General features: G+C 44.7%; 1 long non-coding RNA gene across 1 annotated transcript in view; it reads right to left on the bottom strand.

The window, feature by feature from the left end:
* The window catches only part of LOC142830794 (uncharacterized), a 73478-nt gene extending 61963 nt beyond the window's left edge, over window positions 1-11515 (bottom strand). The window contains exons 1-2 of the long non-coding RNA XR_012906296.1: window positions 11430-11515; window positions 177-339 (exon numbers count right to left, since the gene is read on the bottom strand). This is a non-coding gene — a long non-coding RNA (uncharacterized LOC142830794). The remainder of the gene's footprint in view (window positions 1-176; window positions 340-11429) is intronic.
* Window positions 11516-13618: the final 2103 nt, after the last annotated feature.

Genomic DNA, 13618 nt, shown 5'->3' with positions numbered 1-13618 from the left:
TGAGACATCCAAACTCCAGTGCATTCGATCATTTGAGAAAAGATAGTTAGATTGTGTGAAGTGTATGAGGATATAATCTTTGGTATCCTGGGAGATGGAATGAAGATAGGGATTTCCCTTCTGATCTCTCTCTGAAATTTATATTCTACTTGTTGTTTTGAGGAAACAAAACTTACTTGAACCAAAGTGCTGGATCTGAAGTCCCTTAATTTTCCATTTTGAGGTGGATGGGAATGGGGAGAATGGATTCTTCATCCAAATCCGGGATTCAGCTTTTTGTGACTCGCCTATAGCTCTGTAACCAAGAGACACTCTTCTCTTCCCTCTCTCATCCTCCTCCTGAAACAAAACAACCAGGCCTAGAAACCTCTGGATTTAATGGGGAGTGTTGGAAATCGTAATTTTGTATCCTAAGACAACAGGTAGAAAAACATGTCAGCAGATGTGTTCTATGGTCTTTGTTAATAAAATGTCTAAATGACAGAATTAATAGCAATATATTTTGATGACCTATAATTATCTGTCTTTCCCAGGATCCTCCTGCAGGCTTGTTAACATTGGAAAGACTTGTCCCATTTTGAATTTAAATAAAAAGTATGTTAAAAGTAACTTAATAGCAACATTGATGTGATGATCTGAGTGTATTCACTCAGGCCATTTCACTAAATATTTTACTGCTGGTATTTTTACAAGCTGCTTATTTAACTATCAACACTCAAAGATATCTCTGCATGTCTACTTACACGTAGCTAGTGAAACCTGAGTATTCATTTGGTATCTTCTTGTTAGGATAATAAAATCTGTATATTAATTCATTCTGGTCACTTTTTCCGAGTACCTCTTGCCAAGGGCCCTCTTCCAGTACAGACATGTGACAAATTTATAATGCCTATCTTAAGAGTTGGTTGCTGCTGCCCATCACTACAGGCAGTCCCCGGGTTACGTGGATCCGACTTATGTCGGATCCCTACTTACGAACGGGGTGAGGGAACCCTGCACTAGCTGCGCCCCCCCCCCCCAGCAGACTGCCGAGACGCGCCGTGGCGGTTCCGCCGCCCGCGTCCTCCGCGGCGAGAAAAGCTGCTCTGAGTCTCCCTAGTCTGCTGGGGAGGCCCCCCAGCAGACCAGGGAGACGCGGAGCAAAGCTGCGGAGGACGCGGGCGGCGGGACCGTCGAGACGCGCCACGGTCCCACCACCCCCGTCCTCCGTGGCGAGAAAAGCCTGGTCTGCTGGGGGGGGAGGGCGCAGCTAGAGCGCCTCCCCCCCAGCAGACCAGGCTTTTATCGCCGGTGGTCAGTTTCAGCAGCGGCTGAATCAGGACACCTGGGATAGAGCAGCTGGGGGGCTGCCGGGTTGGTCCCACAGCACCGAGGTGCGGCGCTACTGGACCAACCCAGCAGCACCCCAGGTGCTCTGCCCCAGGCATCCCTAAGAGCAGCTGGGGTGCTGCCGGGTTGGTCCCGCCGCGCCAAGCGTTGGCGCTACCAGACCAACCCAGCAGCACTCCAGCTGTTCTGCCCCAGGCGTGTCCGATTCAGCCGCTGCTGGTCAGTTTCAACAGTGGCTGAATCTGGACGCCTGGGACAGAGCAGCTGGGGCGCTGCCGGGTTTGTCCCTGCAGCGCAGCACCTCAGCGCTGCGGGGACCAACCTGGCAGCACCCCAGCTGCTCTACCCCAGGTGTCCCCAAGTCAGCTGCTGCTGAAACTGATCAGCGGCTGATTCCAGGAAGCCCGGGGCAAAGCAGCTCTGCCTCCGGCTTCCTGTAGTCAGCCGCTGGTCAGTTTCAGCAGCAGCTGAATCGGGGACACCTGGGGTACAATATGTTCCAGTTCCGACTTACATACAAATTCAACTTAAGAACAAACTTACAGTCCCTATCTTGTAGGTAACCCGGGGACTGCCTGTATAGTATCTGGATACAATTACACTTCAGCATTTATTATTGAATATACATTTGCATTACAATACTTCCTGAATCAAAATTCAGTAATTGCAATGGAAAGGGAGAGCCACACAATATCAACAACGTAAGGCTTTACAATATTCCCAACAAAAGAAGGTTTGTTTTTAGGAAGTAAGCTTTCGGTTTTGCTAAAGGCTGCTTCATACAATACAAACAAACCCAGAATAGTTTTCCAAAACAAACCACCTCTTGAGCTTCTCCAAAATGAAAGGAACCATTTTCAGCAGCAGAACACATCCAAAGTGCAGGTAGAAGAAACAGAATGTCAACAGCTAGCATTGGAGGTCACATCTAAGGTCAGAAGAGACCATCGTTATTATCTAGCGTGACCTTGAGCACACAGCAGGGCACAGAACTTCACCCACTCCTGAAATAACAAAGAGCAGTCCCGTGGCATCTTAAAGACTAACAGATTTATTTGGACATAAAATTTTGGGGGCAGAACCCCATTTTGTCAGATGCATGATGTGGAAATTACAGAGGCAGGTATAAATATACTAGTTCATGAAAAGTAGGGAATAACCTCATCAAGTAGACTAGTTCTAATGAGCCAATTCAGTCAGGGTGGATGTGGCCCATTCTCAACAGTTGATGAAGAGGTATGAATACCAAGTGAGGGAAAATTACTGTTGTAGTGAGCCAGCCATTCCCAGTGCTTATTCAAACCCACATTAATAGTGCCAATTTTGCAAATGAATTGCAGCTTTGCGGTTTCTCTTTGGAGTCTGTTTTTTAAGTTTTTTCTGTTGAAGGACCCCCATTTTAAATCTCATACTGAGTATCCAGGGAGATTGAAATGTTCTCCTAATGATTTTGCATGTTACTATTCTTGATGTCTGATTTGTGTCCATCTATTCTTTTGCATGGAGATGGTCTGGTTTGACCAATGAACGTGGCAGAGGGGCAGTGCCATGGGTGACTGCTAACGTAGGCAAGGAATGCATTGCCTTCCCAACATTGCTTACACTGCCCAGCTGCCCAGGAAAGGCAGGGGCTGCGTTGCACAGCAGCCCAGCTCCCCAGAGGCCTGGGGAGGCTGAGGCTGCTCCGTGCAGCAGCCCAGCAGCAGGGAAGGATGGGGCAGCACTCTTAGGCAGCTTGGCTTCCCAGCAGCCCAGGAAGACTGGGACTGTGCTGTGCAGCAGCCCCGCTCCCTGGTGGCAACCCTGGCCCTCATCTGGGGTTGAATGGGGCTTGGCTAAGAGGTGGGGGGAAAGGTTTTGAAGGGGCATGGTCTTGGAGAAGGAGGAGTGGCTTGGGGTGGGACTTTGGCTATCTTCCCCAGCTGGACCTTCACCTGCTGCTCACAGGCAGTGGTGGCACATGATGGCATATATCATGTTGGTGGATGAGCCCCTGATGGTATGGCTGGTGTGGTTAGGTGCTAAGATGGTGCTGCTTGAGTAGATATGCAAGCAGAGCTGGCAATGGGATTTGTTGCAGGATTGGTTCCTGGGTTAGTGTTTCTGTGGTGTGGTGTGTAGTTTCTAACCTTCCAATCTGAAGCAAATACTCATCAGCAACTGCACACCATACCCTTCATGTGCTAGTATATTTATACCTGCCTCTGTAATTTCCACTCCATGCACCTGACAAAGAGTTTTTTTTGACCACAAAAGCTTATGCCTAAATAAATCTGTTAGTCTTTAAGATGCCACAAGACTTCTTGTTGTTTTTGTGGACACGGACAAACACAGCTACCCCTCTCATACTTGTCACTCCTGAAATAGGCCCTTAACCTCTGGCTGAGGTACTGAAGTCCTCAAATCATGATGTAAAGCCTTCAAGTTACAGAAAATCCACCATTTATACTAGTTAAAACCTGTAAGTGACCCATGCCCCATGCTACAGAGGAAGGTGAAAACTCCCAGAGCCTCAGTTATTTGACCTGGGGGAAAATTCCTTCTTGACACCAAATATGGCCCTCAGTTAGACCCTAAGTTTATGGGCAAGACCCACCAGGCAGAAAGAATTCTCCTCTTCATTTAGGCTAGGTCTACACTACAACTTTTTCAGATTTTTTTTTCAGAAGAGGCTTTTCCAAAATTTAGCCCATCTACACTGGGCCAAATGTTGGAAAATCCCCCCACTTTTGGAAGATCCCTTCTTTCTCGTGGAATGAGGAAGACAGGGCTTCCAAGAGAGCGCATTTGTACTTCTGCAAAAAAAAAAAAAAAAAAGCAGACGAGTAAACACATTCCCTGGACACAGCGGAGTTTTTCCGGGATACCTCTGGTAAAACGCGGAAAACCCCCACAGTGTAGACGTATCCTTCGTGTCCTATCTCCAGCAGTTGGGGATTTTTGTTCTTGGCTTACTATACCTTTCCTGTTGAGTGAAAAGCTCATCCTTAAACAACCCAGAATAAAGAGACTGATTACTTGTATTGGATGAAACTCACCTCTGTGCAGAGATCAGCACAGATTCAAAGGACTTGGGTTTGACAGTCTTTCCCTGTCCCTTCCCCAAACCTGCCCAGCCCTTGAGGCCCTGCCCCCTTTCATTCTATTCCTCTGCACGCATTCTCTCCCACCCTTGCTCATTTTCAGTTGGCTGGGGCAGGAGGTTGAGGTGTGGGATGAGATGAGGGCTCCTGTGGGTGTGGGCTCTGGTGTGAGGCCAGCAATGAGGGGGCTTATGGGGCAAAAGGGTGCTCTGGACAAGGGGCAGAGGGGCTCAGAGTGTGGGAGGGATTTCCAGGCTAAGGTACGGAGTTGGGGTCTGGGCTGTGGGTGTGGGCCTCTGAGGTAGGGCTAGAAATTAGGGGTTCAGATACAGGAGGGGGCTCTGGATTAGAGTTTGGCTAGACTTGGGGGCTCTGGATGGGGGCCAGAGATGAAGGGTTTGGGATACAGGAGGGGCCCAAAGGCGTTGAGATATAGGAAGGAGCTCTGGGGCGCACTTACTTCAGGCAACTCCTAGGAAGCAGTTAGTATGTCCAGTTCCTAGTCAGCGGCCTGTCCAGGGACTACATGTGCTGTCCCTGCCCCCACAGCTCCCATTGGCCACACTTCCTGGCCAATGAGAGCTGTGGAGCCGGCACTTGTTGTGGGAACAGCATTCTAAGCACCCTTAGGCCTTCCTCCACTTAGGACCTGGACATTCTGGCCACTTCCTGGGAGCTGCCTGGAATCAGGTAGGGTGCCACCAACTGTACTTTTAAAGGCCCAATCAGCTGTGCTGACCAGAGTTGCTAGGATCCCTTTCAACTGTGAGTTCTGGTCAAAAACCAGACACCTGTAATCCTATAAACAACAGCCTTGGTCCCATGTAAACTTTCACAATCCAACCTCATACTGACCTTCCACGCAGGGGTGAATTTCACCTGTTGTGCCTGATTCTGCAAATATTTGAGTGCCGCTTGACAGGAAGTGGTCAAGCTCACCACACCCACTGAAAATGTCCATTGTTAGGCCTTTTTCCGGCTGAAGATTGTGATTATTGAGATTTAGTCATTGAGCCAAATCCAGGTCTCACTGAAGTCAGAGGATATGTCTCATTGTTTATAGAGTCTAAGAATAAAATCTGTTTTAGCTATGGTTTTGTTTAGTTGCATTTTTTCATCTATGAACAGCAGGTATAAGAATCCATTTACTGGCAAGGCAGTGAACTCATCTTAATTGTGAACAGCTTTCTGTAGGTTTACATGAGGTTAGCCACAATACTTTACATTATATTTACTTTTAAGAGTATGCCATTTTGTATTTCAGCTGTACATTACAAGAACCATAGTCACTGGCTTCCCTTTCCTCACTCAGCTGTTATCTTCTTCAAAGGGAGTTTCCAGTATTGTTTTAAGAAAATACTGCCCTTAACAGACAGCTTTACAGCACTTTGATCTTGGCCAATGACACTTTAAAAAAAAAAACTTTGATGATTTCATTGTATTTTTTTCTACAATTTTGTTCCTCCACATACAGAGTGTGGCACGCTTACTTGTTCCTGGGTTAGTTCATAATTAATTATCAGTCCCAGCTACAAAAATTGCCTTTTTTTTTTTTTGTTATATCAGATGGCAATTTGTGTCACATTGTAAATGCAGAGGAACACTGGCTCATTTCTTGTGGTTTACTTTAAACTAAATTGCATTGCAGGCAAAAGATGAGAGGAGATGAGATGATTCTTACTAGTGACTGACTAGCATTTGTACTAAAGTGTCATGTTAAAACAAAGCAGGAAGTAGTTTGTTAATAATAAATCACTAGCAGGTGTCCTGAGGAGGAAAAGGTTGAGAGGGGACTTTAATGATGTTGTTTTCTTCAGTGTTATTAGTACCTGCCTGGTAGGATTAATGTCCAGCATTTGCTAATGTAGGTCAAACATAAATGATTGCACTTGGATGGTAATTTGAGAAGAGGTTGTTGTGAAACCAGAAATTTCAGCAGGGAGATCAGTAAAGTGGAAATGGCTAGGTAAGAAGATCAAGAGGATGATAGATGTTTTTTTTTTTAAAGTTTGAGGAATGTGAACTTGAATAACCTTTCTTCACACAAAGAAGCATAATTATATTTGTATGAATGAGCACATGTGCCCCTTACTTAATTGGCAGTTTGTAAACTCCATGTTTTCTAGTCCTCTGTGAAATTTGTAAGCACTGTATACTTTGGAAACCGCAGCTTCCTTCACTTTTTTTATATATAAAGATGCTTTGGCTACATTTGTTTATGTGATGAATTATCAGAATTAAATCCCTCCATCTGTGAGAGGAATTGGTGGTCTCAGTTTACGTCTCCATTTAGAGCTTCTTGCCTTACAATCATAACCTACCACTGCAATTGATTCTAATTGACACCCTTGTTACCATTCCCAGTAGAGAGGCAAATAAATGATCATAAAATCTTGAAACTATGGATTTGTAAATTAGGGTGTTTTGCTGGGTCTCAGAATAATTTTGCAATGTAGAGTTGGTTGTTCTCTGTGCTATCAAAAAGTAGTTTTACTCTCAGTGGATACTAATGTGAATGGGGAGAGTGAGTGGGTTTGGGCAGGCAGCAGACATGGCCTGTCACTTCAAAACACAGGAAGCTTTGATCTCCATCCTCAGCTGTGTATGATCTTTGAATGTGCTGACCTGTATATTTAAGTTAAACTGTACTTCCAACATGTGGTTGACAGCTGGAAGAGGAGGGGAAATAGCCCAGTGACAAAAAATACAGGTTTATTGCATAGTTTTAAATTACTGTAATTCAGATCCACCCAGCTCCTAATGAATCCTTGTTATTCCATGCAAGAACACCAAGCCATACTCAGTCCTTATGTAAAGTTGCATTAGGTTCACTGGGATTACGTGTGTGCAAAAAGTTAGGTGTATGTTTAAGTACCTTGTCAAATTAGGACTTTTATTTTATCTGTAGATCAAAAACTGTTTTAGGAAGGTTTCTTGCCCCTGCCGTACTACCCTTTCACTTATTCCCTCACCTAGGCTGACATACAAAATATTCCCAAACTCAATAAATCAGATGTCACTAGTAGCCAAATCTCTTTCAATAAGGTCAGTATGTTCTCAGATGGCTTAAAAAAGATACTTCCAACTCCCCTTTTCTTGAGGATTGCTGAGAAGGCTTTAGATGGGAAGAAACTGGAGGCAGAGTGGGGGAGACTTTTATGTCTAAATGGTAGGCAGGATTAATAATTTAGCTACCCTCAAATCAAATGGGAGGCATGTGGCAACTGTCTGGGGGTTGTGGTTTAAGTTAGCACCTTTAGTGATGGAATATAGTTTTTATAGCTGAAGCCGAAAGGTTGATATTCCCAATTATTTGATTTTGGAATTGTTTTTTCACTTGGAAGGGATGATGAAGAGGATAATTGATATTCATTATTTGTGCTTTAAGGCAGAGCGCTCCCTGAAGTGAGATATGAATATCACCATAAGCAGGGGCTAATGTGACATTGTGGTTAGAGGTTTAAGTTAGGATGACTGTATGTTCTGTTTTGGCTGGGACAGTAACCTTCTTAAGCCCTGTTCCTGTCATCCTGATTTTTGGCAAACCTCGGGTGCAGAAGAATGTACAGGGAGGAGCATTTGGCTGACAGCCACCACAGGCCTCCAGGCAAAGTAGGGTGGGCAGCTCTGTGCCCTCTGAAGGAGCAGGATTTTGGGCAAAAGGGACAGGCCAGCCTTCAGTGCCACCTGGACCGTGGTGCTGGATCTGCCCCCCGTTCTCAGTTATGCAGAGCAGCACTCTGGCATAGATGCAAAGGGGCCTGGAGCTGTGGTCGCCACTACTGCTATTGTGGTAGCAGCTGGAGCCCCACATCCCATTGATTCACCTGGCCCCAGAGCAACTCCCCCACCCATTTGCCCTCTTTGTTGGCAGGCCAGGGGAGGAGGGGACTGAGCAGTGATGCCAGCAGACAGGGGGTGAGGCAGGGCTCAGACAACCAATGAGACCAGCTCCACCTGAGGACAAAGCGGGAGGGCTTGGATGAGCTATTCTGTGCAGGGAAGGGGATTCAGGCGAGCAGCTCAGGCATAGATGCGGAAATGAGGAGTCCTAGAGCACCCACAGGCTGGAAGTGGCTTCCATTAGATATACCAGGGGTCAGCAACCCTTCTGAAGTTGTGTGCCAAGATTTAACCCTCCTGCCCTGGGCCATGCCACTCTCCCGGCGGGCAGGGAGGGGCTCTCTCCATCGCACTCCCCACTTGGCCTCCTGCCCTGGGCTCTGCTCCAGCTTTCCCAGTGAGGAGGAGCAGCACACACATACTTCCGTGCATGCCAAATCCGGCATGGAGCCTCGAGGCTTCCCTTCCCACAGGAAGCCAGTGCTGGCTCCGATCTTGCGAGGTGCCTGATGCTATCTCCAGCATGGACTTCATGGCAGATGGCTTCTTTGGAGGCCGTGTCCACTCTGGGAGTGCATGGAGGAGCAGGGTTGCTCCAGGACAACTCTGCTTGGGGGGGTGCGGATGGTCCCTAAGTTTTCTGGTCCATGGCACCCTCACCTTCCTGCTTCAGTGCTAACAGTTCAGTTTTCATAAGCATACAAATGGTGGATTGGTTCTTATATGTATACATTTGATGTAGCAATTTCATAGGTCTGTAGTATGGGTAAAATAAATGCATTAAAAAAAAATATTGGCAAGCCTCAAAGCCCGATGAAATTTTTGCTCTCATAAAAGGCGTATGGATCCCGGAGCAGCCATGTTCTGCCACACGCCCCAGAAGAGCCCCCCTCCACCACATGGCCAGGCCACCCCCGGAACAACCCTGGTCATGGAGCAACCCCACTCCTCCATGCACTCCCAGAGTGGCCACGGCCCCCAAAGCAGCCATCTGCCATGCAGCCCCAGCAACCAGGCCGCGTGGCTGCCGCAGAGCAGGAACCGGGGCCATGGTGAGGTTGCCCCAGCAGGGACAGCCTGACTGTGGCCATGCAGCAGCTGCCTGCCAGTCGGGCCGCATGGCTGCCAATGAGAAGAACCGCCCCCCCTCCACTCACCTTTTAGTAGGAAGGTGAGTGCTACTGTGCGGCTCTGCAAAGGAGGTGGCGGGTTTATCATCTTTATTAGTGAAAGAGAGAGATGCACACTGGTCATTCCCACCAGGTAATAATTATTTACACTGGGCCTGATAGTAAACAACAGTATTTTTATTAAGTACAAACAGTAGGGCTGTGTCCAGACTCAGGGTTTTTTTAGAAAAAAGTAGCCTTTTTTCGGAAAAACTTCACCTGCGTCTAGACTGCAGCCGCGTTCTTTCGAAATTAAATCGAAAGAATGCAGCTTTTCTTTCGACGGCGGTAAACCTAATTCCACGAGGAAGAATGCCTTTTTTCGAAAGTGCTCTTTCGAAAAAAGGCGTTCTTGAAAGCAAACAGGCTTTTTAGAAAGAGAGCATCCAGACTCACTTGCTGCTTTCTTTCGAAAAAGCGGCTTGCTTTTTCGAAAGTTCCGTGTGCAGTCTAGACGCTCTCTTTCGAAAGAGGCTTGCAGTCTAGACATAGCCTAGGATTTAAGCGGTTGGAAGTGAAAGAGGCAGATAGATCTAAGTAAGTTACTAAGTTAAAATGAAAAGAAAACTCATAGCTAATTCTAATTCACTAAAAAATTTATTGCAAGCAGAAACTTATCCTAATGAACTCTTCTTCAGCATAATCTTCCAGTCAGAGACTCTTTTACCCTGGCCTGAGTCCCCAAACTGCTTTGGAGTGTGTCACACCAGCTGAAGACAAAGGGCTGATGGCTTCCCATTGCTTAAATTGTCTTTCCCTCCACGTCAGGAACCTTTTGTTCTATATTCCCCCTTCTATGGAAAATTATCAGGGTTAAAATGGAATTCTAATACCACGCGGTATGGTAGGACCAACTACTGCTTAGACTTGAAGGACAAACAAGGCTCTTTACAAGTCAGTAAGGGAGTTACCAAGGATTAAGACTTTCAGGCACCAGTATCGGTCTCATTAGCACATTTAAAACTATAAACAGTCTCCTACTTCATATTTCTAACTTTGCATACAAGAAGGATGCATGCACCAAAATAGATATACAGATTCAGCAGATTGTAATATTAAAATTGATAGGTTATATGAGGTATTTTGTTCAAAGCATGTTTGAGTGATGCATATTTATATTCATAAGCCAAACTTCATAAAGTGTGTGTGGGGAGATGGGGGAGGGAACCATCACAGTGATGTTTTACTTAAAGCCTCAGCTCTTTGAGTCAGGTGATAACATGAGACACTCAATTTCTATTGAAAAAATAAAATAGTTCTCAGGGCTGGTAATTTAAGTGTGAAAATGTGACCCAAGTGTAACCTATAAGGGTCCTAAAACAGAAGACAAATCTAAAAAAACAACCCAAAACCTTGTGACCTCACATGAGGTCTGCACCTGCACTTTCTCTGTGTTGTGCTCTTGTGGCAACTCCTGCTAGCAGCTAAACTTAGAAGAATTTCAGTGACTCAGCCATCTGGCTAAGTCACGCACAGTCCACATGTTCACAAACAAAACAAATCCAATCCCTTCTGGGGTAGAAGTCCAACTGGGGCCTCTCAGAGTACTTTCAGTTGGTCTTTTCCTACAGCCCTCCCTGGGCTTAGTCCTTAATCTGTCCAACACTGCCTCTCCCAGTACTCCTCACTGAACTGTCTGTAAACTGCTTCTGGGCTCCTTCTCTGCCTATCTGTGCTCTGTCATGGTGCAGTGCCCTCAGGGCTTCCTACCCAGGGGCTCTTAGCCTTTTGCCTCAGCTCTTCAGCTGGGCACTCTTTATAGTTCAATCCCCTTCCTGGGTGGTATCAAGAGTAACAAATGTAGCTCTTCTGTGGGCTACTCTCCTTTTCAGGGTTTAAGCCACTTCCTTCATGGGGAGGGGGAGCAGCAGTAGGGTCTGTACCCACAGAACCTATAAGTAGCATCCACTTGCTACACCTCATTAGTAATTGCTGCATTTCCCTAGATCACTTCCCTGTGGCTCCAGTGCCTTCACCCTTATTTCAAGACTGAAGTTTGTCTTACCTTCCTTTCTCCAACCAGCAACTACTCTTTCCAGGAACTCCTTATATAAGTGGTTACTGGGGTCTGACTGGCTACCTTCTGCAGCCTCTCTCTGATTACCTGATTTCCCCCTCAGCCTCTCTAGGCAGCCTGGAGGATTCACTATGGTATTATCCAAGGTACAATCTGGACTGTTGAACAGCCGTGTCTCCTCAATTCTCCAACCTGGGGTGGTTTTACACTGCTTTGCTGGGGAAGCAACCATTCCTGGTCTGCTCATACACAGCCTCCAGAATGTAAATCACTCCCAGTTATATGGTATGAGTGCTATGACCAGCCATCCTTGAATTATACTGCAGGACAACCGCAGCATTCTCCCAGTTCCAGATTTTCTCTCAAATGTGTGTCTTTACTGCCCAGGCCTCTCCTGGACAATATACGTTTATTTATGTTCATTATTTTATTAATAGAAAATAATTTGCAGAAATCCTATACTCTCAAATGGAGTTCCCCAAATACTTCAGTCAAAGCACACTGTTTAGACAAAAACAATAAAAACAAGTTTATTAACTACAGAAAGATAGATGACTACAAATAATGAGACATAAAAGTAATTTAACTCGGTTGCAAGTAAATAAAAAGTAAAACATTCACTTAACAAGCTAAGTTAATTTAATGCAAAAGTCTCTCTCATTACATATTCTAGCAGTCCTATGAGCTGAATCTTTTTGTCAGGATCCCTCACCTAATCCAAAGATGTTCCCTTTGTTCCTCTAGTATAGCTAGTGTTGTGAGAAGAGGTGAAGGGAGAGAGAACTTGGGGTAACTCTTCCCAATTTTGAGTTTTTCCTTTTCTTTGAAAACCATTTCCAGTTGGGGTTCAGGAAACAGAAAGTTTTTTGGGATTGGGAACCTCCAGCTCTCCAGCTATTTCTTTGCCAAGATGTAAACTTCTTGCTCACACTCTTTTTCCTGCCAAAGTATAGCCATGTGATGGTCCATTTGATTTAATTGATTGATATAATCATTAAAACATACTGATTTATAACTAAATAGAGCCTTTATACTACATTTAGTACAGATTTTTGCTACCTAGGAGAGTATGCTATAAATATATACATGTAATCAAGCAATTATATACCTTAACATTTTCAGATGCTTATTCATTGTACATCTTTAAGCATGTTAAAAACAGTGAATGATATATTGCTTATTTATTAGGTAATTAATATTTTGCTTATGATTTGTGTCATGCTGCATTAGCGTGGTAACTGGAATTTAATTAAACACACATAAACAGCATACAAACTTTTATTTTTATCAAACAAAACAAGCCCATAACAATGTATATGACTTTTGTGCCATATTGTTTATGCTTGACTTCAAAACTTCACTGTTTTCCCTCTATTTCTTTCTTTATATAGAGAAGCAGCCTTTAACTCAAAAGCTTTCGATAGAGGCTCATGGCTTCAGCTTATTTATTTTTTATTTAAATGTTTTAAGAGATTATAATAAATAGAAGCCTTAACATATTTTATATTAAATTCAGACTCAGTTTTAAACAGATTTATTTTTAAAGAGGAAAAACTTCTTATAATTTAAGTGACAAAATAAAAACCATCCAATTTAAATTTAAAAAAAAACTTTAATTTTTTTTGGTCCACTCTGTTTTTACATTATGTGCAATTGCCTTTGGGATACCAGCTTCTTCCATCATCCTTTCCCATTACTGGGTGTCTCCACTGATCAAAGCCAACCTGTTCATGTAGTTCCCATAGTTCTCACATTGTATATTAGTTTTCCATTTAAATTAAGGGATTTTTATAGCCACCTTGCTGCACCCCATCAGTTTGTCTAACTAAGAGGTATCTTGGGTAATGGGTAACACGTAACTGCACTTGCATGTATTCCTGGGACCAGCTCTATCAACTCTATTATTGCCTTTAAGCAGGGCTGCAAATAGCTAAGGCCAAATTTGTGCTATTGTCTTCAGTTGGATTGCATGGGTATAAACTGAGGAGCCAAGGAGTATAGTGAAAACTGAATGAGATCGTATTGTCACTGCCTTTAGGTGGCTGTGAATTTTATTTGTTTCTGAAATTTCAGTTGGGTGTGAGAATTCAGCAAAGCTTTTCAATTTTTGACTCAGGTGGAACTCTGCCAGCACTGCAGGGCTGAGGGTGGAGAGTAAGTTGCTGTGCATAGCAGTG

Source organism: Pelodiscus sinensis, chromosome 10 (genome assembly GCF_049634645.1).
Source record: "Pelodiscus sinensis isolate JC-2024 chromosome 10, ASM4963464v1, whole genome shotgun sequence".
Taxonomy (NCBI): domain Eukaryota; kingdom Metazoa; phylum Chordata; order Testudines; family Trionychidae; genus Pelodiscus; species Pelodiscus sinensis.
The sequence above is the reverse complement of the archived record's forward strand: the minus strand, read 5'-3'. Positions and strand labels throughout refer to the sequence as shown.